Source organism: Pseudopodoces humilis, chromosome 7 (assembly GCF_049639895.1).
Source record: "Pseudopodoces humilis isolate 2021_Gansu_Grassland_sample_001 chromosome 7, ASM4963989v1, whole genome shotgun sequence".
Lineage (NCBI taxonomy): Eukaryota > Metazoa > Chordata > Aves > Passeriformes > Paridae > Pseudopodoces > Pseudopodoces humilis.
Window position 1 is genome coordinate 10,821,715 of NC_142206.1, and position 25,981 is coordinate 10,847,695.

Here is a 25,981-nt window from a genome sequence, read left to right on the forward strand (position 1 = left end):
CTAAGTTTCTTTTATTCCTATGTTGGGTTGTTTCATTAATTCATTTTAATTTTTTTAAAGAAAAAACTGTCTATTTTAGACAGCTTTTGGCAGCTGCCATGTAACCCTTTCTGCAGAAAAGCAGGCAACACAACTTATTCTGAACCATAATATCTGTGCTCTGTAAGCAATAAGCCTCTTGGAAAATGTCATTGTATCAAAATGTGGCAAACTGTATGGTGACTTTTGTGAAGTAGAAAAACATCCATCAGGGGTTGGAAAGTCCATGAGACTCTTTCAATCTAATTAAATGCTTTGTGATCTAAATCAGACTTGCTTTTCAGGTCACTGGAAACATCATATTATCTCCTGTCTTGTTCCACATTTTTTTCTACCCATTTGGTTCTCTGTCTACCCTTAGTATAATATAAGGATAAATTGATAACTGATGTAGTAATTTTCCAAATATTTTTGTACACGGATAGATTCTAAACTAAGCTGCACAAGCAGATAAAATAGAATGATCACGGGCTTCCTTCCTGTCTTTTACACCTACATTTTGAACATCATCCATGCAAAGGTATTGATGTTTCATATACAAATTTGAGAGAAATCAGCATTTAAGAAAGTAGTAGGAAAAAAATGAGAGGGCTTAATTAAAAAATGAGAGACATCATATACAATAAGCAAAATGAACAATTAGGAAGGATTTTCTAATCTATAATTGTGATTTCTCACTTGGAGGGCAGCTTGGTAATTTACAGGCAATGCAGTATTCATGACAGAGTTCTTCTGAGGTAGACATTTAATTGCAATATTTTTGAAATGAGCAGAGATGTAAGATGTTTTCTTCCTCTCCAGCTTTAACACAGATTTTAATCAATTACTGAGAAAGTTACTTTTTAAGTAACAAAGATTCCATATCTCCAGATGTCTGTAGATACCTTCTTCCTCTGCTTATCTACAATACTAAAATATTGAGCTCTGTTTTCCATTGTGTTTGTGGTGTAAATTTTTAGGCAGGACATTGAGAATGTTTCATTCTTGGTGATGCTGATCACCTTCTTCTTGATGATCACTTCCAGGTCTGAATAAACATTTGGAGATGTACCACTGTCTACCAATTTGAGTGTAAAATAATCTTGGTTGTCAAGAAAATTTTTGAAAATTTTGCTGCATTTGAGGAAAAACTTTGGACTGAAAATAAGTCATAATAATCCCTTTTTATCCAATATTTTAGGAGTAGTTCATATTTTTGGAGTGCTAGTTTGGTTATTTTCCTCAATCTGGTAAAAATCAAATCTGTCTTCCTTCTGCAAGATGACCACTCCAAGCACCATAGTGAGAGGGTGAGGTGAGCCTCCCTTGCTTCTTGTATGTGGTGCTTCACTATGTATTAAATAAATATTCATTGAGATAGGAAATGAAAAATACGACTTGAAGAATCTCATGATTAGGACACTGCTCTGGGAGAAAAGACACTCCTGATGCTGTCTTCAAATACATGTTATTTTTATGCATAATGGAAATTCAGAAATATGAGAGACTGCAATAAAAAGTCACAGAGCATCCATGTCATTGTCTGTCCTGGTGTCTTTAGAGCTTTTTGTAGAAGCACCTCAGGGACTTTCTTAAAAATGGGGGATTGAGTGACCTACACACCAGGCTCCTGAAGGGGATGTGGACATACGTCAGTGAGAATTTCTCAAAATATATGCTTTCTCTTTTTTTTTTTATTTTTTTTTTCAATTGTATGCTTCATGCTAAAGCATTTAAATATTTTCCTGATTTTTTTTTTATATTTTTATGGTTTGTATTTGATTAGGAAGATAAAAACCCCTATGAATCTGAACTGTATTCTTCTATCAATTGGACTGAAAAGTCTACCACATACATATTTGAGAGGATCAGGCTCCAAACAGAAAACAGTGCTTTTACTAGGATTATATCTTAGTACTTTCCCAAGAATCTAGTAACAAATGTGGATCCTTCCCACTCTAACCAGCAACCTCTGATCTCTGCTGTTGCTGCAGGACTTGGCAGATTGGGCTGAATTCAGGACTCACAGAAATTTTACCATTGACTCCTTTAGCAGGGGAGTCTCGGCTTTTGTGTCCACTGCTGTCTGATGGGAAGGAGAAGGGCAGAAAAACTCTGAAGGGAAGAAAAGACAAGTTCTATAATTTTTTTTTTTCCTTTTTGCCTTTGCAGTTACAAAATTTGGGATGTTGACTGCAATATTTTCAGAAAAGAAAAGTGTCTCTGTCTCTTGGTTTGCAATTTTGCCTGAAATAGAACTTTCAACACATTTTAGCCTGTGGAAAATACCTGCAGGGCAAAATGTGAATATGCATAAACTTGTAATTTTCCTTTAAAAATGTGGAAAACACCCAAATCTTGTGTTTGGCTTTAAAAAAAATGTGAATTATTTGTTTGTGAATTTTCATAGGGAGGGGGAAAAGAAAAAAAAACCAAATGAGAAGAATTTGTTAAGTTCAGCTTTTGTTTGCAACTCTTTGTAGCACTCTAGTAGTGACACCAGAACAGTTTCACAGCTGTAACAAATACCTGCTCTTCTTGGGTTCCATTTTGTGCATTCCTGTTTCATCTCCTACAGACCAAATGTTTCAGGGTATGTTATCTCAGAGGTACCTCACATATAAGCTCTGTCATACATCTGGGTGGAAATGCACACTTCCAAATCCTGTGAAGAAACACAGTGTATGGGATCAGAAACAGCACAGTGCCTGTAGTAGGACTGTTTGGAAACTGGAATGTAGTTGTAGCGCTGTCTGAACTTTTTTTTTTGAGTTTTCTATCCAGTAAGATGGACTTCTAATAATTTTGAAACAGTGAAAAATGGATATTCTATTCTTAATGTGAAAAAAAAATGTTTAAGAGTTGATTTTATTTGGATTTCAGTCTTATTTGGTCTAACAAACTAAAGTAGTAGCATGAACAGGAGCAATAAAAAGGGACTGGAAGACTGGTGACTTTGAAAGATGTGCTGAGAGCTTAGGGGCAGCACAGAAGTACAGAGTTGGCTCCCTCAGCAGCTTGGCACATCCTGTAGTGTATATCCACACACATTAAAATGCACTTGCTCTCAGAACGGGCTTTCTCCACTCCCTCTACCCTGCTTCCCTCCCCATTCTGCGTTGCCTAACAAAAGATTTTCGACAAAAGAAATTCTTCCTGGTTTGTAAAACAGTTGTGTAAAACTTGGACTGTAAAGCCACAGTTGACGGCTTTAATGTGGAACAGTTGGGAGGGTGGGGAATCGCTGGCAGGTTGGGACGGGACACAGCAATGGTGCCCCTATTCTGTGGAGGCTCTACTTAGTCACACCACCTGCTCCCCCTATTCTTTCAGAGGCAAGCCAGTCATGACAGTATGAACAGACAGATGTTTAAGCTCAATACCTTGGACACACTGCACCAGACGGAGCAAGGGGAGCTAAGAAAAGATAAATTAAGTGATCAATAAAGATAAGGGACCTGTTTAGCAGTAGATGGTGGGGACAGAACAGACAGAACAAGAGGTAAACATGTGTTAAATAATGCAAGTGTGTCTGTGGGCACACACATGCTCCCCAGTATAAGCCTCTTACAGAGTCAGTAATGCTGTTTGGTACTTGGCTGGAGGGTGAGGAAGGGGAAGAGAAAGGGGACTATGTCCAGGGCTGAGTCAGTGACCTATTTGCACCTCCTACCTTTGTGATAGTTGGGAAAGAACAGTAAGGAACAATGAAGTTCTGATAGAGAACCAATAACTGTGCTTTGACAGTTGATTGACAGTTAAGTGATGCAAACATGTAGGCTTATTTTAATCAGCTATCACAGTCAGGAATAATCTTTTGTTCTGTCTTTTTGCCTAGTATAGTAAAGGTCTTGATTTCAGGCTCGAACTTCTAACCCCTTGTCTTCGAAGACATCTAAAAATCAAAAGATGCCAGTGATATAAATAATGATGCACAGCCCAAATGAGAGTTGATTTTTAATAAGAGCATGTCTCTGGTTATTCTCTAATAACCAAAGAAAGAGGTGCTTTTCTCTATGAAAGACTCAGGGTTGATGAAATTACACTCATTACTGCCATGTAAGTGATAGTGTTTCTTACTGTGCTGCAACTACTCTGTGGTAGCAGTGCTCAGGGGAGCAACTACTCTGTGTTTAGCCAGGGGGGACCCTGGAGCAAGCACAGGCACAGGGAAGGTGATACCATGTGTTGTTGTAGGTTTATAACTTTGCCAAGGTGCCTTGTTCTAGTGCTTAGGCCATCAGTATCACCCACTGATTCAGGTAATTGCACTTTAGGTACTACTGATCATAGAACAGTCATTCAGTTAGTTGGGACCTACAACAGTCAGGTAGTCCAATGTCCTAAGAATCAGCAAGGGAGGTGTTCACTGGGCTGGACTTTTTTATACTCTCACATTATGGTCCAAAACCCAAGGAATAAACCCCAGTGCATTAAGGTGACCAGTCTTTTCTGGTCATCACTGTCCCACTATGATTACAAACATTGTAATTCTGTTTAAATAGGTAAGTGCCAGATGACATTAAACTGATCCTCCTACTACATAGGTCCCATGACCTGTATAGCTCCCATCATTTACATTATTTTATTTGTATACCTATTATGTAATGCTAAAACAATGATGCTGTAGAATAAATAGTAAAATGCTGTGAGTTTTTCAGGTGTCACTCCCCACAATGTCCCAGAATGTAAAAACTGAATTGTAGTGGTACAACGGGGCATAAAATCTATTTCCATGTTATAAAGGTACATTAAAGTCTATTCCTTTTCACTGGCAGAATAAAATGCAGACCCCTACAAGATACTGTCAGGTAGGTTTGTGAATTCCAAGCACAGAAAGTTCTCAAAATCTTGTGTATGAAAGCTCAAGCATAGAAATGAATGCAGGGTTCAACCCGAGGCCTTGGAAAAGGTTCCCACCTTTAAATCCAGAAGGATTTAGAAACCATGAGTAAGAATGTGAGTTTGTAGTTTAGCTAGAAAAGACATTAAGCTAGGTAGTGGAAAGATTTAAGATTTTAAAGTTAAGATATAGAAGTAGTTATAAAAGTAATAACTTTTAAAGTGTAGCAAATAGTTTTGTGTGCCATTATATGATTGGTTAAGAAAGTCTGCACTGCAGCCAAGATGTATAAGACAAAATAGTTAACTACTGGTGTAAAAGTAGAAACATTCTTTTGTAGCAGAAGTTTATTGGCTAATTAACCTTTAAAAAACCTTGCAACCTCTGGTCTTGTGACCACTGACCACAAACATCTGGTGAACATGGTGAAGACAGTCTCACTCCTTCATGCAACTGTAGAAGAAGAACAATAAATCATACTTTAAGCATGATTTAAAGCATGTCTTCCAGTGGTCCCATGTCTCTTGCAAAATCCCGATAGGTGGGCAAAAAAGGACAGGGAGATAAACTCAATTCAAATAATTTAATCAGCCTTGGAGACTTGGTGATAACTTGTAAGAGCAGCTGAGCTTCAGCTGTTCTCTCAAGTGTCATCCTGAAGTGACACTTAGATTTTTGTTTTGGAGCTGAAATGTTTCTCACTGAGTATCCTCCGCAGCTGATCCTGTGTAGCTGTGGGAACTTGGGCAATGGGAATCCATTTCCTGAGGGGAGAGGGGCCAGCACAGCTGCATGGAGACAACTGTTAGGGCTGGGGGGTTCCCATCATTGGGAAGATGGACGTATCCTCTACAAACCATCCCAGCATTTCAGGCCACAGCAGGTCCCAGGTGACAGGACAAGAGGAAAGGGCCACAAGTTGCACCAGGAGAGGTTTACTCTGGATATTTGGAAACATCTCTTTACTGAAAGGATTGTCAAGCGCTGGTACACAGGCTGTCCAGAGAAGTGGTGGAGTCACCATCTCTGAAAGTGCTCAAAAAATGAGTTGGACTTGGGGACATGGTTTCATGGCGGGCTTGGCAGTGGTGGCTTAATGGTTGGACTCAATGATCTTAGAAGAACTTTACAGCCTAAATGATTCTGCGATTCACAAACACCACAAGTCTGTGGCAGTACAGGTTAGTCCAAACTGGGAAGTTTCCTGTGCTCCAGGTACTGCTATTGCAGCCTTTCTCTGACTGCCACCTCATGTGACATGGGTTCCAATGAGACCTTGCTGCTTAAAGGCTCTCATTAGTAGGATCCCTTTATTTTTTCTGCACACTGCTTTTACTGTTCATGAGCATTCCAATATAAAGATGGAAAATCAAGATGACCTGGGTAATGAGCCCATTTTAGATGTGAACCACGGGCTCTTTAGGGATACCTGGTTATATGCAATATAGAAAGCTGGATAAATGTTTGGGATTACTCCAACAACTGTGAGAGTCAGTGTTTCTGGACCAATGTCCAGATAAATTTTTTTGTTTCCCCCTAAATGAGACAGTGGAACTTTTTTCCAAGGTGTTTCTTGGCTGCCCAGAATCCCAGGATGTGCTCTGGAGAATAGCCTAGGCTGGATTTTGTAATAGCATTCCCCCTCTTGTATTTTTAATGTTTTCTGGGGGTTTGGTGATAGAGGGAGAAGGTATGAAAGAGAGTAGGCCTGAGGGAAAGAACAGCTTCTTGCAGGGTTGTTAACCCCCCGTGCCATGTCACAGTAATGTAGGAATTGGGATGGTGATGGCAACTAGAAACAAAATAAATTGTCAAATATGGCAGAAATTAAAATTATTAGCAAATATCTTAGTGCAAAATGTTTCCATTTTAAAAGGTGAGTTCAGTCTTCGTATACAAAGGTTTGAAGTGAGGAGAAAAACAACCCACTGTCCTCATTCTGTACTTCATTCTCTCATTATTCACAAGCAACAGAATAGACAAAGAGATAACAGCTCTGTGAGAGTCAGGCCCTTCTCCTGGTTTATGAATTGGACCTTGTTAAGCTTAAGCATGCAATGAAGAATTTTTTGGTTCACAGCAGTGATGTTGAGATGTCTGCATTTTTGCTAAGTAAGAGTGACAAGAGGAGGTTTTGTGCAGGCAGTACATTGACAGCACTGTGATGAACGTGGGTTGGCTGAACACTATACTTTTATTAGCATCTGATCCTTGTAGATGCAGAGGGATTTCAGCAGCGGGCAACTGCTGTCTGCTTTGTGCAAAAAGAATTTAGCTTTCCCACATACCCACAAACTCCATAAAACAGATCCCTGCTTTGGTAATTTCCTTGGTACATTCTCTGGTTAATGGTTTTGATCTGTGGGATTATCATTCATGATGAGCCTGGCAATAAATCTGTTTATTTTTATGAGACATTTTATAAATCCAACTCCAAGAACAACATGACTTATTAGTGTTGGTACATCAGATAAATGTGTGTGCAGCACTATAATATGATTCAAACAAACAACTGGGAGCATTATTATGTGCTCTGGAATTTACTACAGTGCAGCCAGAGCATGATTCATTTGGCCACCTTCTCCTACAGCTTAGTACAGTCATTTTAGAAAACTGCTGGTCTTTCTCCATAGAGAGTCAGCTTGATAGCAAGATGCACCCCATGAATGAAGTGGGTGATCAACAACACCAGCAATAATAATCATCATCATCATCTACTCCAAAGACATTGTGAATTCTTAATTAAAACATGCTGGATTGAAGAGGGGCACAAAACCACTTTTGTGTTCCCCAAAGTAATTGAATTAATTTTAGTGCTTTGTTTTCTTGAATTCCGTGAAGTGTGTGTTCTGGATTTCAGTTTTTATTTTCTGGAAAGGCACATCCATAGCAGGGCCTGAGGGATTTCCTCCAGTGAGAGCATTAGAAGACTCCTCTGTCATCTACAAAAAATGTAGTTTGTTTAGTTTGTTTCTCAAGTTGTCAAGCACTTTTGTATTTATTTGTCTCTATCTCTCAAAGCCTGCTGATCTAATTTTTCTTTCTACTACCTCACAGACAGCAGCCCAGCTTGGAAGGGACCTTAAAAGATCCTGTGTTCCAACCAAAGGAAAGGGAAACTAGTGGTACCCAATGTTTCATGTTCTGCAGTATAATCAGCTGTAACTTAAGACCTTAGGCTATACCACTAAGAGCTAAATAATACCATGTGGGATTTGGTAGGAAATGCTAAAAACACTGGTGGTTATTTCATAATCTCTGTTTTTTTGTGTAATCCAGTATAATATATTAACAACCGAACATTCTGACTGGCTTGTTTACAATATCACGTCTCTTGCATGAAGCTATTTAGACAGTAATTTGCAGAAAGTGGAGACAACATACTTCTGTGCTTGCTTTTTTATGAAGAAATAAGATGGCCTATTTTTAGCCATTTTAGCCCCAAAAGAATTCAATGATTTCCTAAACCATTTCCTACTTCAATATATGAACATCAGTCTGGAAGGGCTAACTTGAACCACAGAATCTGGCTGTCAAAGGAAACCCTGTTTTGTCGCTCTTCTCATTTTGCAGCAGACACATGATGGGTCTGACCCTCCAGCACTGTACTCGTAGCCCAACTGACTCACAAAGTACTTACTTTTTCAGTGTCCATTCTTTCCTGGCAGCAAATCCATTTGTTGGGTCTATGCTGTAACCACAAAAATAATCTGAATTAAAAGCATTGTGTTCTGGGGGGGATGAGAGGTAGCTTGGGAACTTCTGCTGCCTCCCTCCTTCCTGAAGCTGGGACTTGAGATGACTTCACCAGCTGAGGCTCAGACAGAGCACATAAGGAGCTGTTGAAACACCCACAGCTCACTTCAGAACAACCTCATTCCTCTTTGTCACTTATCCTGGTTGAACATGAGAGTCTGGAAATGATAGTTAGACAAACCTGTGCTGTCCTTTCAGCAGTAGGATAACAACAATTGCAGTTTCATTAATCATCCACAGAGGATCTGATTTCTCATAGCCATGAACTTAGGTAAGGTGTTCTAAGTAGCATTACCCTGCAAATAAAACTGGTGTTGTCAGAGCTGCTACAGAGGGCTCAGCTTCTGCAGGAAGGAGGGAAAGAAGAGAGGAAATGAAGGGCTTTGTCACCAGGAGAGGAAAGTGGTTGCTTGCATGAGCTGGTGGTACCTTGTTTAGCTTCCTGAAATACCCACAAGGACAATCATAATCTGAATTCTGTTCTTGGCAGGGATGAGTGGCTGCCACAAATGAGAAGTAGGTAGAGACACGGGGAATTGCTTGTTTCTTAAAGCAGGGAGGGGATGGGGAACTCTAGACAACTTCTAGTGTACCTAGATGAGGATACTTCTTAAGTAACTTTTTTTACTGGGGGAAAAACAGGACCACAATTTTTGTAGATTTTTATTTGGTCTCTTGGCTGCTATCAACATTGTTTTAAATGAGAAATGGAGAAATTTAAATGAGAGCAGGAGTCTTTGTTTAAGGAATATTGTCAATGATGTGGTTGTCACCAACCACAGTGGCAGTGGAGGTCAATAAGGGCAGAAACTCAACTCCTTGATCTCCTTCAATCTTCAGCTGTCAGCACCATCTCACACCATTCAGTTCAGGAGTGTTTGAATCCAAGGGTTCAGCTTCGCTCTGGGAACAGGAAGCTCTGCAGTTTCTGTGTTATGCTGTCACCAAAGGTGATAGAGTCAATGCATCCCCAGTTTATGTCACCTTTCAGAGAAACCCTCCCATGCAGTGAGGCATGTGGTTTGTGCCTGTCCTTGTCTTCTGATGACCCGAAGGAAAGAACCTGCAAAACTGCTTTGGATGTTTATGTTCTTCTGCCCTTGAGCTGCCTCATCTGGTCAGCCCACAGGCCTGGATAATACAGGGATGGATGGAATTGAGGAGGAAATATTGGTCTGTCTAGAATGTAAACATTCTTCTTCACATCCACTTAAAAATACAAAAAGGTCTTCTTAATTTATGAAATTTGGGCAATAAATGATCACAGAATAATTCAAATAGACACTGATTTACATGGAATCAGTAATACAGATTGAATCACTGTCGCTCTATTGGGAATGGCAAGAAGCACTTCACAGACTCTCTTGTGAGTTGAACAGGAGAGCGAGGTTTATTACCTCAGATCTCCTTTTATAGACTGATACATGAAAGTACAGAAAGGTAAAACTCTTATTGGTTAGTGAACTAACACGTTACCATCATTGGTCAGTGGGGTACACCACCCCTTGACCTTCTCTTGCAAGAAAACAAGAAACTGACAAACAGCACCTGCAAGGCTGTGTTCTATCTCTGAGGATTGTTTTAATTCCTCTTTATGATTTCCCAGGCCACTTTCACAGGCGAGACTGAGAAAATTATGTGGCCTGCTTTTCCACAGGCATTGTGCTCCCTGCTTTTGCTCATGTTTAACATCCATAGGTATGAAACAAACTATCAAATTTCAGGGAAGCGTAATTAACAGAATGATGATGTTTTGGGGGTGAAAATACTTTTTAAAAAGAGAAAATATATGCTGCCTGTGGGTTATTGTTTTCATTATTTTGAATAGCCATATATTCCCTGTGCCCCACAGCTTCATTCACATAGAAATTTTTCAAAGTTTTAGCTATCATGAATGAAAGAAAGAATCCTCCAAATCATTGTGGAATGATGTGGCAATATTAAATGTCTGAATTGTTCCCCCCATCTAAATAATGTCTGTTATTAATGTCTCTTGCATGTAACTTGTGCCTTAACACCCTGCCAAGCTTATTACTGGCACCAGGCTGTCCGGAACTATTTCGTTTTCTTCCTGTTGTGGCTGAAGGTATATTATTGGCACTATGGCAGAAACACTCTTTTTTTTTTTTACATGATCAGTCACACAAAGTGATAACTCCAGCTGTACAAATAATGTAGGAAATGGATTTTTTTGCATTAGATTTATGCAAGCCCAGCAAATAATCCCAACAATTGCTTCTTAAGTCAGTGAAATTTTAAGCCATTCAGTTAACTTGTAAGGAGCTCACGGCTTCTTTGATGATGGGGTTTGTAAAGCCCAAATGTGGAGAACTAATAAAATTATAAAAAGGCTCCAGAGGTGTTTATAGATTTCAATTATCTCTTACTTTTTCTCCCAGGACCGGTCTGGGCAGGATTGTGCTGCCCTCAAGTAGCACTTGAGTCTAGGCTGCATTTTATGCTGGCTGTCTCTGAGGTTTCTCCTTTGTGGCTGAATCGCCTTAGTGTGGGCAGTGTACAGAGGTGTTAAGGGCTTGCCTAGACAAAGCACCAGGCTTCACAAAAGCAAGGGAGCAAAAAGAAGCAAAATTGAATCTCTAGCATCCAGCTCCTGGGCAAACAGACAAAACTAATGGATCCATTCCTGCTCCTCCCATCCAATTACTGTGATCCAGTAGAGAGAATATGGCAACATCGGTTCACACAAACTCTAATACTCTTAATCCTTTCCATACATATAAACCTCACATTCAGCACCATTACTTCATTATCGAGCCACCCAGGCAGCCAGAGTGTTGGAATGGACCCACCGGCTGCAAAAACCTGCCTCCTTCAGGTTTTAATCAGCTAATGAGGGATATGCAAATGACAAGCTTATGGGATTATGTCTTGTCTGACAGCAGTGCTCCTCACAGCGATGCAGTACTAATACAGGTGTTAGTAAACTGGTTATTAGGCACCACCTAATTTAGGCCCATTCACGCTGGGATTGTGCTGGCAGCCCTGCCATTTGTACTGGTGTTTGTGGCCCAGTAGGACATCTATTAAGGCTGTGGTGGGTCCAGGCAAACCCCTTGCTGCTCAATATGAAGTTAATAAATCCGGTTGGTTTGGTCTTTAGCTATACACAATAACCCAGGACAGACGTGGGGATTTCCCCCTTCACCTCAGCTGCCTGGGAAATTGCCACAGGACTGCAAAGGGGAAGTTTAGTTGACAGTTACTTAACATTTATATGAACTTCTCACACGCTTTTGAATAAAATGTAAAGCACAGAAATATGATTAACCTATATTTTCCCTTGGTCACAACCAGTCAACTCTCTCTTCCATAAAAGAATGTGCAGACAAGAAATATGCAGTGAGAACAAAACATACAGTGTCTGGGGATGAGCCATCTCTCTGGGGTTTTGGCCATTTCAGTAGTACATTACATCTTTCTGCTGTTTAATTTTTCTTATTCAGTGATATTTCTTTAAAAATTTCCTTCACGGTGCAAACAATTCTGCATTGCTGGGCATTTACTCACCAGGTCAGTGGAGAAAAGTGGAGTGACACCAGTAATTCACAGACCAGAGCACATGATGCGAACACTTTGTAAGCTGATACCCCTGCTACATCTAAATCTCCTAAAAAATAAAGTTTGTCTAAAATCTCCTAAAATATACTCATTACATAAACAGCAAATATTCCATACACATAAACAAAAGCACTACGTCTATAGTGATTTTTGTTATTTCCCCAAAGTACTTTGGTGGAACCTAAATAGGACTAGCAAATAATTTCAAAGATCTCCACTTTATGAACAATGAGATATACAAGCATAGATGCTTCTGCCTAGGAGGGACACAGAATGTAGTAGAAATCTACAAGGACATCATTTGACAAGTGCCAAAATTGATTAGAAGATGTCCAATAAATTACAGATTTTATCTCTTCCAGTCAGCAGAGGAAAGGCTGCATTTTAAAGTAAATCTCTGTTTAAGACCCATTTGAGGATTGTGTTAAAAAAGATGTGATGTTGTGGGGGTTTCTTTTTATTACAATAGTAATACCTCTAACTGCACTATTCTTCATTTAAATACTATTTAAAATTGAAGAACCTCATTAAAGTATTTAGTTGCTCTAGTAAAAGCCAGAAATTCAGGGGCACAGGTAGCTTTTAATGAGTTCAAAGGTTTGATTTTGTCTTTAAATTGATTAAGTTGGAATTTTTATCTTCTACATTGGGAGTTTCAAATAAAGGTTTAAAGGGCAAAGTATTCAAAAGTGAGGCAAAGAATGTCAATAAGCAAAGCCTCTTAGGTTTAATGCCCACGTATCCATTGTTCTGTATTTGCTCTGACTGGCTGACCCTAACTAAATGTGTATCTTTAGGGTAAAGCTTTGTGCTGGACTTTTCTTGTGCCTTTCAGATGTTTGAAAACCAAATAGGGGCCTAAAATTTGAAAATTAAGATCAACAATCAACCTCTTGAACCTAAGGGTTCTAGATAAGTGAGGCTGGCCCATCACCTGTATTAAGGTTATCTTGTTCTCTTGGTCTGCAAACTGTAACGTGAGGTGTTCTGTGGACACTGTCCTATCCATCTTTTGCTTGGGATAACCGAGTTTTACAAACTTGTGTAACAAATTTGCCTGTGACACACAAGATCTTGTATGAGCTAAAAAGCTCTGGGTAATGGGTGAGGAAAAGCCAGACATAACAGAGTGGTTTAAATGGAGCACATATTCCTGGTTTATTTATCATTCTGTCATCCTGCTCTTTGCCTGCCTCTAAAATAATATGGAGGGTATGATCAGAAGAATGTGGATTGTATTGATTAGGCCCAATGGAGTCCTGCTGATGGAATGCCATTGTTCTTGTTACAGATAACAAAAGGATCACTTCTATTTATCCTCATGCTTTGTCATAAGGTTAAGCATGTCGTTGCTTCGGACACTGAGAAAGTGAGAAAAGTTTTGCAAGTCTGGACCTATTCAAAATCTCGGAAGCCAGAATCTCTGAATGTTCACAACGAACATAGATCCTCAGAAAGATCAAGAAATTCTTTAGAACAATGGAAAAAAATACTTATTCTTTTAATATTTCAGATAACAGCAGCACCTCCTAATGCTGATAGCTCTGTTTTAGTTGAGAGCTGAGAAGGTAAAGGATATTGAATTTATGAAATGCATCATACCTAAGTAAAAAGACATGGTAGGAAAAAGGCCTACATGCACTTGGACAGACCATATCAGAAATAGTGTTAAAACAGTAAAGAAACATTTGATTAGTTACAAGCACTGGCAGTAGTTGCCACAAGAGGGAGCAAAACAATCGTTTCTAAGAGTCTAGCTACAGAATAATTTTCTCTGTATTTCTTTTTTATCTCTTGCTTTTCTTTTTTTTTTTTTTTTAATATATGGATGATTACTTCTGGCACCTTGAGGAGACTGCAAGCTTCATCCAAGAAAAAGGTTGCATGTTCATTGGTCAAGAAAGTATAACAGTGCAGTGTTCAAAAATGAGTGTCAGTGTGAAAAAGTGTCTATGCTCCAGTGGAGAGAAACACAGACTATGGGAATGAATACATGATGAGGGATGAAACAGTGACAGTAAATATTAAATGAAAATTTAATTAAATTAAGAATCCACTCATGCTGGTTTCCACTGGATGACAGAACCAGCTGCCAGGTGATGTGTTGTCAGCAGTGCATTTAGGTAGGTGCCAGTCTTGCACCCCCAGAAAGGTAAATCTCAGAGGCTGGAAGAGAAAGAAGTATCTGCCTTCAATTCTATCCAGGAATTATCAGCCCCTATCACTAGTTTAATTTCCCAGATACTGTTCATTTGTCTCTTGGAAATGAATCCTTCAAAAAGTCAGTCCTTGACTTCCACATAGGTTGTAATCAAAGGACCAGTGATACTGCAACTTCAAGCATTCCACTTAAACCTGCTTTATTGAAATGCTCTTGAAATCTGCTTCTTCAGCATTAAAATGGAAGTGGCAATGATATTGTCAGGATTCATAACAATTTTAGCTTAAAGAGCACCCTCTTCTAGATTTTAGGAAAATAAGTTTTTGAGCCTGATACTTTACTTATTATTTTTGTCAATAAAAGTTGGGAGTCAGGTGAATGATGCACCTGTTTTGAGGAACTCACTGTAAAACATTTATTTCCCATATATGCAGACTAAATAATAATTAAAACCAATCTGCCCTTGTAAGCAGGACACAGAACATTTTATGCATCAGACTCCCTGAGAGTTTCAGCTTGAATTTCAGGTGCTGGGATATATCTACAGCTGCAGGTAATAATCTAGTAGAGTAATGTAATCTGGGATCTATCTACATGCATGTAATTTTAAAATTACTTCATGCAAGCAAACATATTCATAGAAAAGGGAATCCATTTTTGCCCTCCTTTACTATGAAGCTAGTCTTTTACCATACTAAACAGAATAGATTATTCCCAGCCTACCAGAACTATCTTTAAGAATGTTGTGGGACCATCAGCAAGGAATTCTATGCTGCTTAAAAAAATCCTGTGCTCTGCTCGCTAATATAGTAAAATATTTCTGATGAGAAGGGATGCCTAATCAAGATAACTTTGAAGATCCAAATTATGAATTTAGCCTGAGTAACTGAGTTTTGTCCTGAATTGTGTCTCACAGTGTGTCCCACAAGCAGGTGACAGAGGGTCTGTGGAGCAGTGTCTCTGCTCTTGGTCCTTCTACATTTGCATCCATCCCATTATGCTTTGGCCTCTCTCAATGTTGTGGCTTCTTTTTTAAGCAAGTTTCCATATCTGGGTGCAACAGTTATATTCTATATATTTGTTCTAGAGGGTCATTTTCTATTACATTAAATTTTTATGGCATCTGTCTGGAACATAGAGTTTTCTTTCCAGTGGCATGCGTAAGGCAGGTCTGTACAAAAGCTTTTCTCTTCTTCTAGTGGATGACTTCTGGTCCCTTAGGATAACTCTGTTATCAGAAAGACCAGTTGTCAAAACCAGCTTATGTACCCCATCCCAGGGAAAGTAAATACAGCTTCTTTCTTAAGCACTTCTGAATCCTAAATTATTTGCAACCTTTTCTGGAAACAATTCTCAGTTCCCTCACTACTAAATGGGATCACAAAATGGAGAAAGAAATACACCATGGGAAGTAAGTTTGTTAAAATTCTTGTTTAAGAAATTTTGAAAATGCAAAAAGATGTGAGAAAATTAAGTCCAAAAGTTACCTTCAGAAAATCCTGAGGTCAAACAGCCTTAATGCTACTCCTTGTGTACCTTTACAATGAGAATTTTAAGCAGATTTCTCCTGCATGGTAGTACACAGGGTTAAAGGTTAACAACTGACCAATTCCTTGGACAAGGTGTTATTCAAAATCAGTGTTATTCAAAATGTGCTTAAGACATTTGCTAGCAGACTTAGCCATTATGGCTGTTTGGAATCAGTGAGTTTTCCAGCAGAGAAAGTATTTAGTAGAACAAAACGAGTGCAGAGACAGGGAATTCCAGAAAGCCTGTCACCATATAAACTAAAAACCACCATTAGAAGCTGAGTTCTCTTCAGAAAAATCTGAGAGTATCCAAACAGGTTGTGTGGAAATTGTGGTCACCAGAAAGAGATGAAAGCATTCTCCACAAGTACTTCAGCTTGGCTGTATTCAAGCTCTGTTTTCAATGTACACACAAGTTTTCTCTTCCCATGTTGCGTTGCTCTGATGTAGTTATGCCCCTCAAGATCTGTCTGACTTCTTTTTTTTTAAGAGCTTGTAAATTAAGTGGTAATTTTACAATCAGATCTGAATCAAAGGGAAAAAGTGTTGGAGGTTTCTGATCTGGCAATGTTCAGATCAATATCTCATCAGGGATTGGAGTTTACTTGGTGGAAACGTGAAATAATAAAAAATCTCAAAGTTATATTGTCCTCTTTTGAAGAAGAGTTTATAATGTAAGTGGCCAGAGATATCCTCATTATTTAACCAATGAGTACAGCTGTTGGATCTCCTTTTGATCAGCATTTCTGGATTTCTTCTCTAATTTTTGTTTTTGTTCCTGTGTCACCAGAGGACATGAAGTAGAAGTGATGGGTTCAATAACACAGCAGCAGAGGTTTTATTTCCAAGGAGGCAAAAGCCTTTATTTCAGGGTTTTCAACCCTTTTTATAAGGTATTCCGATACAGCTTAACCTGATTGGTAAAAGGAACACCTCTCTCATCCCATTGGTGGGACAAGAGGAAAGCACTCAGAACATCTGTACAATATTGTTTTGAGAACCAAAGCTATTTACAGAAAAACAGTCCTTGAGAGAGAAAAGTTTCCCAAAAGACTTTCCCTTGGGAAACAGATCAGCTACTGACAGGCTGAAACTCTCTCAGGCTCAGAAAATCATGTCCACATATCTGGATCTTTTTTGGCTTTGAGAGGTTGGCTGTTGACAACACAGCTGTGTCCTTTGCTGGATATAAAAAAGGCCACAGTGGTTTTGAATAGGGTCTAGGGAAGAAAGGAAGGCACTTACACAGCTTTAAAGGACCAGTACAGCTCTCAGGACTAAAACTTTGTGCACGCGTAAAAGTGAATATACTTTTAGAACTTAGTTTACAAAAATGTCACTATTGGATTCCACAGCTGTCATGAGGGGGAAGATGTTCATTCCACCTTGCACTAAAACACTGGTTTGATTCAGGACATTAAACAGCTGCTGTGCTATTGTTGCAATGTGGCTTTTCCAAGCAGATCTATGCTACAGCCTCATGGTGTGTAAAGTAGCTTTTAGCCACAAAGCAACTGTGACATTTAAATTAAAGGCATCATGCTTGTAAGGAAGAATAGAAAGTGCTATATTTAGATATATTTTGGAGAAAGCAATACTAGCAATATTACACATAACTTTTGAAGAGCTGAATTTAGAAATGGGTTCTTTAATGTGCTTGCTTTTAACATACATGTTCATATTTAGAAGAATTTTGAAACCCCAATCAAAACAGCTGTGTCTCTAAAAAGAATATAAGAAGAAGGAGCTTAAAGCATGAGTCAAAGACTAAGCAAACAATGATAGCCTTGTATAGCTTTCAAAATGTTTTAATCTTTGTTTTTTAATCTCAGACTCTTCTCATTGCGGAAATAAATTTCTCAATGCACGTTTCAATGAGATTCTTTTAACCTGTTTATCTCTTCTGACTGCAGATATGAAAAAAGGTTATTAGAATACTAGTCTTAGATATGACATTTAGGAGCTGGTATTGTCTCACTGGATATTAGTCAGTAGCCTGTTGTTCCATCCAATCTTGAAATACATTTTGAAAAGAATAATACCAAAAAAGCTAGAGTGATTTGTTAAAAGAATGTATTCATGGGAGCATGTGAAATGATGTTTAGCTTAATTTGCCTAAAACTATTTTGCAGAACAGGATTTCATCAAAGAAAATGAAAGGAAAAAGCAGAAATGTAATCTATCCAAAGTCATTGATGTACAGATCTCTCTCAAATCAGTGCTGAGGCCAGGAACAATAGTTGGATTTTACAATCTGTAACTTAACTCCTTGTCTAAACAGTTAGTAATGGTGCTGAATGAGTGTGCACAGTCTAACCAAACACAGCAGAAAATAGGGCAAATGCATGCGGAGAAAAGATAAAAAGAACCTTCATCTAATAAGTATAAATGCTTTTAACCTATGAAATAGAACCCAGGTCTAGCTCCTCAAACTCAAATGACAATTTGGACTCTATCATATAAAAGTTTTTTATTTATTGTTATAATGACTTGCAGTTTGACTGAGATTTATCTTGCTTTTCTATAGAATGATTTATGAAGAACAGCCACCTGCAGGATCAGGAATTAGAAACAGAGTTTTTTAATCTCTTTATACTTCTTGAGTTAGGAAGATAATTTGGAGGGAATTGGGGCCCGTAGTAAAGCCTGGCAAGATCAGGTAAACCAGAATTTCTTATGAAATGTAGCTAAGATCTGGTTTTCATCTGTTGTAGTAGAGGAATGCTCCTGGGTTGATGGTCTTGCTGTTGACTCCAATGAGCTAATGTGTGGGAATAATTTTTACTCAAGTGCTACTATTCCAGCCTAATTGAGGTTTTAGCTAAAGCATGTGAATTACAGCAATTGTGATGACTTCTTAGAGGAGAAGAGCTCACTCCGTGAGAAAGCAGGAGTGGACCACTTTTATTAGTCTCTCAAGGTATTTCTTTTTCCAATGAGATAGCAAGCTGTGGAGCTGGAGAGTGTGACAGGAGAAAAGGACGGTGAAATGGTGCATTTGCAAAAAGGAATGATGCTTCCTACCGTCAGCTGTAGGGATGAGGGAGGTAACATTAGGTTATACAGGTGTATATCATCTAAACACTGATGGAATGGATGCCTTCCAAGATGAACCATTCTTTGCTTTTGTGTATTTATTGTCATGGATAAGTAAGGCAGAAACAATTTCCTGTGTGGAGAAGACAAACTAAAAAATCCAAGAATTATGTTCCTGTTTTCATCTGAGAGAGACTTGGATATCACTTTATTCAGGAGAAATCTCTGGGGTTTTAATTGTGTGAATAACCAAGATTCAGGATTTAGCTCTCCTTCAGATTACCCATGCAGCCATATCTTTATGTTTCAAGAGTGAACAGGAGGACACGGTCTAAACTATCCCAGACTCCCCGCTGTCAGGAGCAGCTCTGTCCTCATTGAGATGTCTGTTGTTCTAAGGTACAGAAAGTGGCCTTTCTCTTACTATGTCACTTCAGTCTGAACAACACACAAGAAGCAGCCCCACATCCACTTTGTAGGGATGGTTTAGGCATTATTAGAGTTGTGGAGGTAGCACACAGCCTACATATCAAAACCAGACAGATAGGAAATTTTATTTGACTTACAGGTGCTTCCATAACCTTTCTAAATTCCTACTGGTGTTTTAAAAGGCTTAAATACCTTAAAAATTTGTGTAAGAGACCAGATCCTACAGCTTTGGTCGTTGGCTTTGTCCTGGTTTAGGGCAAATTTGGGAGAAAAGACTTGTGAGAAGAAATGGGAGACATTAGTTGTAAAGGCCAAATCCTGAAATGGCTGGTCCAGATTCCACACAACCTGTGCATGTTCTGCCTCTGCAGTCTAGTGATGACCTGCTTGATCAGTCTGGGCTTCGCTCTGAGCCCTCTCCAGCCCTCAGCATATTGTCTTTGTCCAGAGAATGAAGTATTTCCAACTGTGCTTATTATCAATGCCATAATAAAACATTTATTTAAGACTATCCTTATGATAAAATGCTTTTATATTTTTATTGAAAGAAGTAAAGTTAATTGCCTACTTTTTCCATTCTTACACATTATGAGAGGTATTAAATCAAGTCAGGGATTTTTTTCCCCAGTCCAGCTCCCTGCTCCCTGACTCAGCTACTAAAATTATGTATTCTTTACTGCTTTCTAAGAAGATTACTAAGCCAGCTGACCCAAACAGTAGTGGCACCAATTAGACATCATTCAAAATTAATAACCACTATGATGATAAAAAATCAAAAGATTGATTCTTCTCATGGGAGAATAATTGTAATTTATTTAATCCCTGTTGAAAGATCAGCTGTGCACAGTCCTGCTCACCAGTGGGGCCCATTTGTCCTTGTCTGTCTCTGTCACCTAAAGCCAGTGAATATGATCAGTAGCCAGCACTTAGGGGACAATAAGAAACAGATTGTACTGTCAGGCTTCATTAAAGATCATCATTAGTATTCCTATCTATCCTAACCTTTTACCAGTTCTTTTCAGCTGCTTTTGTGAAGTTTGGTTCAGCTGCTAAATGTAAAAACACTGCACAGGCTGTTTTAAAACAACAAGTTGTGTCTGGCTGATGCCTGTCAGGCTGTAGCTTAGGGACAAAGCTCAGGGGAAATATGGGTTATGCAACCAGGCCCTAAATGATATCATGTGCAACTGCTTATGATCAGAGTGTTTATGGGCAATGAAACTTCCTTAAACTTGAAGCTTAACAATGATGAATGGAAATGAAATGGATATGGCACTTTCTTTCATCCCACTGCTTGAGGGATTTTGTGATCCCAAGGGTGTTTTTGCAGAGCTGGCTGGATGGGCTCTTGGCTCCGCTCCTCTCAGTGAGGGCTGCTGGGGGCATTTGGAGCATGTTGATGAGGGAGATGGAATTTCAGATTTGTTTGCAGTTCACTTTATCGTTTCTACCGAGGTCAGATTGCTTTGTTTGTTTATTCTTCATTCTAGTGGCTGGAAATAATTATGGAGAAATGGATTATAGGATTTGGAGGCATATTTCTGTACAGTCATCTCTTTATCTCAGCCATGTCCTATGGCTGCGCAGATGTAGCTGAAGTCTTAGTTTTCAAAACAATTTGTCTGCCATGCAATGATCTCATGCAATGATATTTTAATATTCTTGATACTTATGATTTGCTAACCTTCCCAGTTGCCCAACTGTCTTCCTGAAGATATTTCAGGAATGCTCTGCCTGAAATACCAAAAAAAAGGGTACAATCCTGTCATTTTGAATAATCTCCTTCTAAGAGTGTTTTTTTTTAAAAAAAAGCAAGTTTGATTTTTGATTTTTTCTGGTGTGATCTTATGAAGGGGTTTCACAGAAATTGTAAATGAAATCACAGTTAGGCCAGTAAAATAGAGAGAAACATTAGATTTACCATTTCTTCTCACAGAAAAAAAAAGAACAACTCTTTCTCCAAATTTGATTACAAATTAGAAATGTTATTATTACTGTAACAGAATGACCAAGAAATCCCAACCAAAATCCAAAAGTATAAAGCACTTTATTTTTTTCAGCTGCTTTTGTGTAGTTTGGTTCAGCTGATCTCTGTAAAAACTCAAATATTTCCCTATAGTTTAGTACTACTCTAGCTTCTGAATGCTTTATACAATTCAATAACCCTCTTGGAAAAAAATTATTTGCAATAACTGGTTGCTCATTGCATAAACATGAAGATTTCTGCTATTTAAATCCATGAATAAGTGGAGTGTTCTATAACAAAACAGTCATAATAAATGTAGGTACTTCAAAAGGACAATCCAGCCCAAAATATAGTTTTCAAATATTTTCCAAAACTAAACCAGTATAGCAAAAACATTATTTTTTCACCATAGAAGAATAGAAAATCCCTTAATAGATAATTGCAACTGAAACCAAGGTTAATGAAGATTCTCTATGAACTTGATAATATTTTCTTTAGATTTATGTTTGCTATCTGGAAGAAAAACCAAAAACAAACCGAAGGAAAATTCAGACCTCATTATTTTTCTCTGAGAAAATAGAAAACCTAATTTGCTGAAAAAATACAATACTGGTGAATTTCAAATGGTTTGGTGAATCCTTTTTGCTGTGTATAAGCTCTTGTATAATTTTTCACTTTGACAAGATGGTTTTAATCCAAGTTCAAAGCCAATTATAGGTTTTATAGGTCAGAACTTATTTATTGTAATGTTATTGGCTCTGTAAGTGGCTACACAGATAATATTAATTAGCACATAAAATTAATTAACACTTATTGCAGTGGTGAATAACATGAATATTGATAAGAATGTAGATTAAAATTTTTAGCATCTCACTGAAGAATGTCAGTCTTTCAAACTACTTATATTCTGGGGGTCCCTTCATCGTAAAATTTATTTATAATTTTCCAGTGACTGCTTTGATTATTTTGTCAGTTTTGCCAATGACAAACCTGTTACAAAAGGAAAGGCAGAGGGAGCTGTTCCATATTTTTATATCGGTGCAACTGAGTTCCACTATATTGGCTTCCTAAATGTTTTTGTTTCTTAAAGTATCTCTTTTTGAAGTCAATCTTTTCAAATTTACTCATCTATCATCTATTTTTTTCCCCTGAGGCTGCTGATTTTGCTGTGATTTTTTCATTTATCACTTGATTTTTAGCCATTTTTCCTTTTTTGTGTTACATACACCTTTATTGGAAAAAATAATTTCAGAAGAAGGTATATACAGTGTGTTATTGCTTCAATATTTTCAACTTGATTGTTTAAATTTTAGCATTTTTCTGAAAGATTTTTGAGAAAGGGGTCCCAATGAAAGGCTCTCAGAGTTCTGTGACTCCCTTGAACTTGGTGGAAATTGGTCTCAGGTTATGGCCTCGGATTTACATCAGTCCAAATCAAAGATGCTGCTCATATGAGAAGTCCCCTCCCTGCCTCCCCCTCTCCCTGGCCTGAGCAGCACCATCCCACCTCTCCTCCTTACCAGGATGTTGAAACAGCACAGGCACCAACCTGGCAGATCCATTCTTTGCAGATTTGGTTTTCAGACGAATTAGGTTTTCATTCATATGGGAATGTGTTAGTGCAGTAGGAATGTCAAACCACAAGCAGAAGCAGGGTACCTCCTTTCTTGTCAGAAGTTATTATTATTATTATTATTATTATTATTATTATTATTATTATTATTATTATTGCTTATGAGGTGTTTGTAAAGGTGATATTCTACTTGTAAATCTTGTAGTATTTTTTTTATCTCCCTAAAATGTTAACTGGAAATGTTCATAAAATGACAGCATAAACTAATGCTTGCTGATACAATAAATGATTTCTACAATTTCTGTGTAACTCCCAGGAACAAAATCACCTAACAAAAGGATCAAAGAGAAAAAGACTAGGAAATGCCACAAATGGATGAGACACATAATTGATATTTCCCAGTTAAGAACTATTCCAGCACCAAAGCTTCTCTGACCATGTGGCTGCAGCAGATTCTGTGTGATCTTGTGTGCTGATAAAACATCACCCATCGCATGATCTGCACGTTCTCAATGGTTCTTAGCTCTGGGGTTTGTGATGAGATCCACTCCTGAGGTTCTGCACAAGGTAAAAGCCTGGTTAAAGTCATCATCTTGCTAACAACAGACTTCTGTTCAAAAGAGCTGGGAAAGTGTGTAAAAAAACAAATGTGGAAATCCATTTCACAGAGGAAATTCAAATAAAGAGGCTGTGACCCATCAAAAGGAATCTGACCAAATCTGACAGAGTTAGCAGGTAATTTTATTTTAGATTTTCTTTACCTATTTCATATGTTTTCAAGCCATGCAGCTACTGTTTATTCTGCAAGTACAATTTCTGAGCTATTCTTAGAGGTGTAGCTTGACATTTTTGATGCCTTTGAGTCCAGCAGCTTGTTTACATGTGGTACAGATAAATGCAATAGCAACTTAATTTATTTTCATCTTAAACCCCATCTCAAACTCCCCCTTTTTCCTCCTCTCCTTCTCCTTCCCTTCTTTCCCTTCCCCTCCTTTCTTCCCACCTTCTCTCCTCCTTCCTCCCCTTCTTTTCTTCCCCCATTCCCCGCTACACATCCTTTCTTTGGCAGTACAGATTTGCTGCTCATGTAAATGGGGAAGAGAATTTATTTTTAAAAGTCGAGCTACAAGTGGGTTTCCAGATGTAGTAATGAAGGAAAGATTAGAAACTCCTTAAGCTGGGACTGGAGGCTTTACGTGGACTTGACCTGAGCTTTGCTTAAGACCATCTGCTCCAGAGATGTTTGAATCCAAGCTGGAACTGCACTGCCCTCCTGCGTTCACAGCGGAGAAGGGAAAAGTTATGTGAAACATCCCCGGGACACAGGAAACACCTCGTTTTATGCCATGAATGAGAAACACAATTATTTCTGTGCCAGCCTACTTAGAAGAGGACAGAACCAAATTATTTTAGCTAATCAGAGCAGATTCTGCTCTCAGGTTCACACAGAACGTACAGAAAAAGTGGAAAGTTCAAACCATTTGGAGTGTTTTTTTCAATTATGCATTACCTGCCTAAATATTATGGAAGTTTTGCAGGATGCTCTGCTTTTACAGGCAGCCAGTTCAGGCTGCAGCGAAGTCTTGTGTAAAGACTTCAGCAGTTCTTAAGACCATCTAGTAGCTGTTCAGATTCCAGAGCCATTGCTGACAAAACATCCAGCACTAAAAAGCTATTAACAGAGACAGAGGTTGCCCAGTTATTTGCTATCACCTCTACACATGCTGGGCTAGGCAACTCATAAATGTCTGGAAAGCAGAAAAGGGCTCATGACACAGCCAAGATGTACAACACAAAGATGTTCACGCAGCCATGAGCTGCTAGAGCTGGCAACCACAGTCCACAGGGTTGAGCCAAGGCACTCCAGCAGCACTGGCTGTGTTAAACACAGCAGCACAGCTACAGGTGACAGCCCAGAGCCTGGCACATAAACTGCTGGGTGGCACAGTGTGTCCCTGGATCATGGTTGGGTGGGATGGCTGGATGGGGGTATTCCAGCAGCCACTTACAGAATCACAGAATGGTTTGTGTTGGAAGGGACCTTCAGAACATCAGCGAGTCCAACACTCCTGCCACATGCAGGGTCACTTTTCACTACACCAGGTTGCTCCAAACCCCATACAACCTGGTCTTGAATGTTTCCAGGTATGTTTCTGGGCAACATGTTCCAGTGTTTTACTACCTTCATTGTAAAAAATGTTCTCCTTTTCTCTTTATCTCTTTTTCTTTAAAACCATTCCCCTTCCCCTACATCATCCTACTTGCAGCAGTGTGAGATGCAGGCACCTGGAAAGGTGATACATGTGAATGGTCCTGGCTCCCAGCTCCACACCAGCATGGCAGCTCCATCCAGCAGCCATGCTAGAAATAAAATGGTTCTTGAGCATTAGAAAAACAGGCTCTAGAGCAATCTTTCAATGAAAGCCTAGGAATAAGAAGAGCAGTTCATTTTAAAATGAGTCAGTGCACTTAAAAGGAACCAGAGTGGCCTGCAAGAGCAATTAATGGGAAAATCTATGTAAATATTTAGGAAGTTACACTGGCACAGGTTGCCCAGAGAAGCTGTGGCTGCCCCATCCCTGGAAGTGTCCAAGGCCAGGTTGTCTAGGACTTTGAACAATCTCATCTAGGGAAAGGTATCCCCTGTCCATGTCAGGGAGGATTGGAATGAGTGTTAAGGTCCCTGTGATTCTGTGAAAGTTGTTGCTGTTACAGAGTGCTTTATACAAATCAGGGGTGATACAAATCAGAGGTTCTCTGAAGGGTTACAAACTTTCTCATTTAAGGACCTCCAACCACATTTTGGGTAAAGCCTTCCTTCCTCTATTATGCTGCTATATTTTGGTAATGTCTCTTCAAAATGAGTTGGTTCTTCGAGGGCAAGGAGTGACACCCGCACCAAACAGAATAGAAATCAAGCATGTAGGCAAGGAAAGCAGGAAATAGGAGACCAAACACTTTATCCATTGTTGCTGATAAGAGATAATCAGGACAGCTCCTGTGGGGGAAAGATTGGGGATAACATAGCAAAGTATTCGTTCAGTAGGGTTGCACCAGGTTTACTGTAATGGTAGTGTAAAAGTGGCAATAG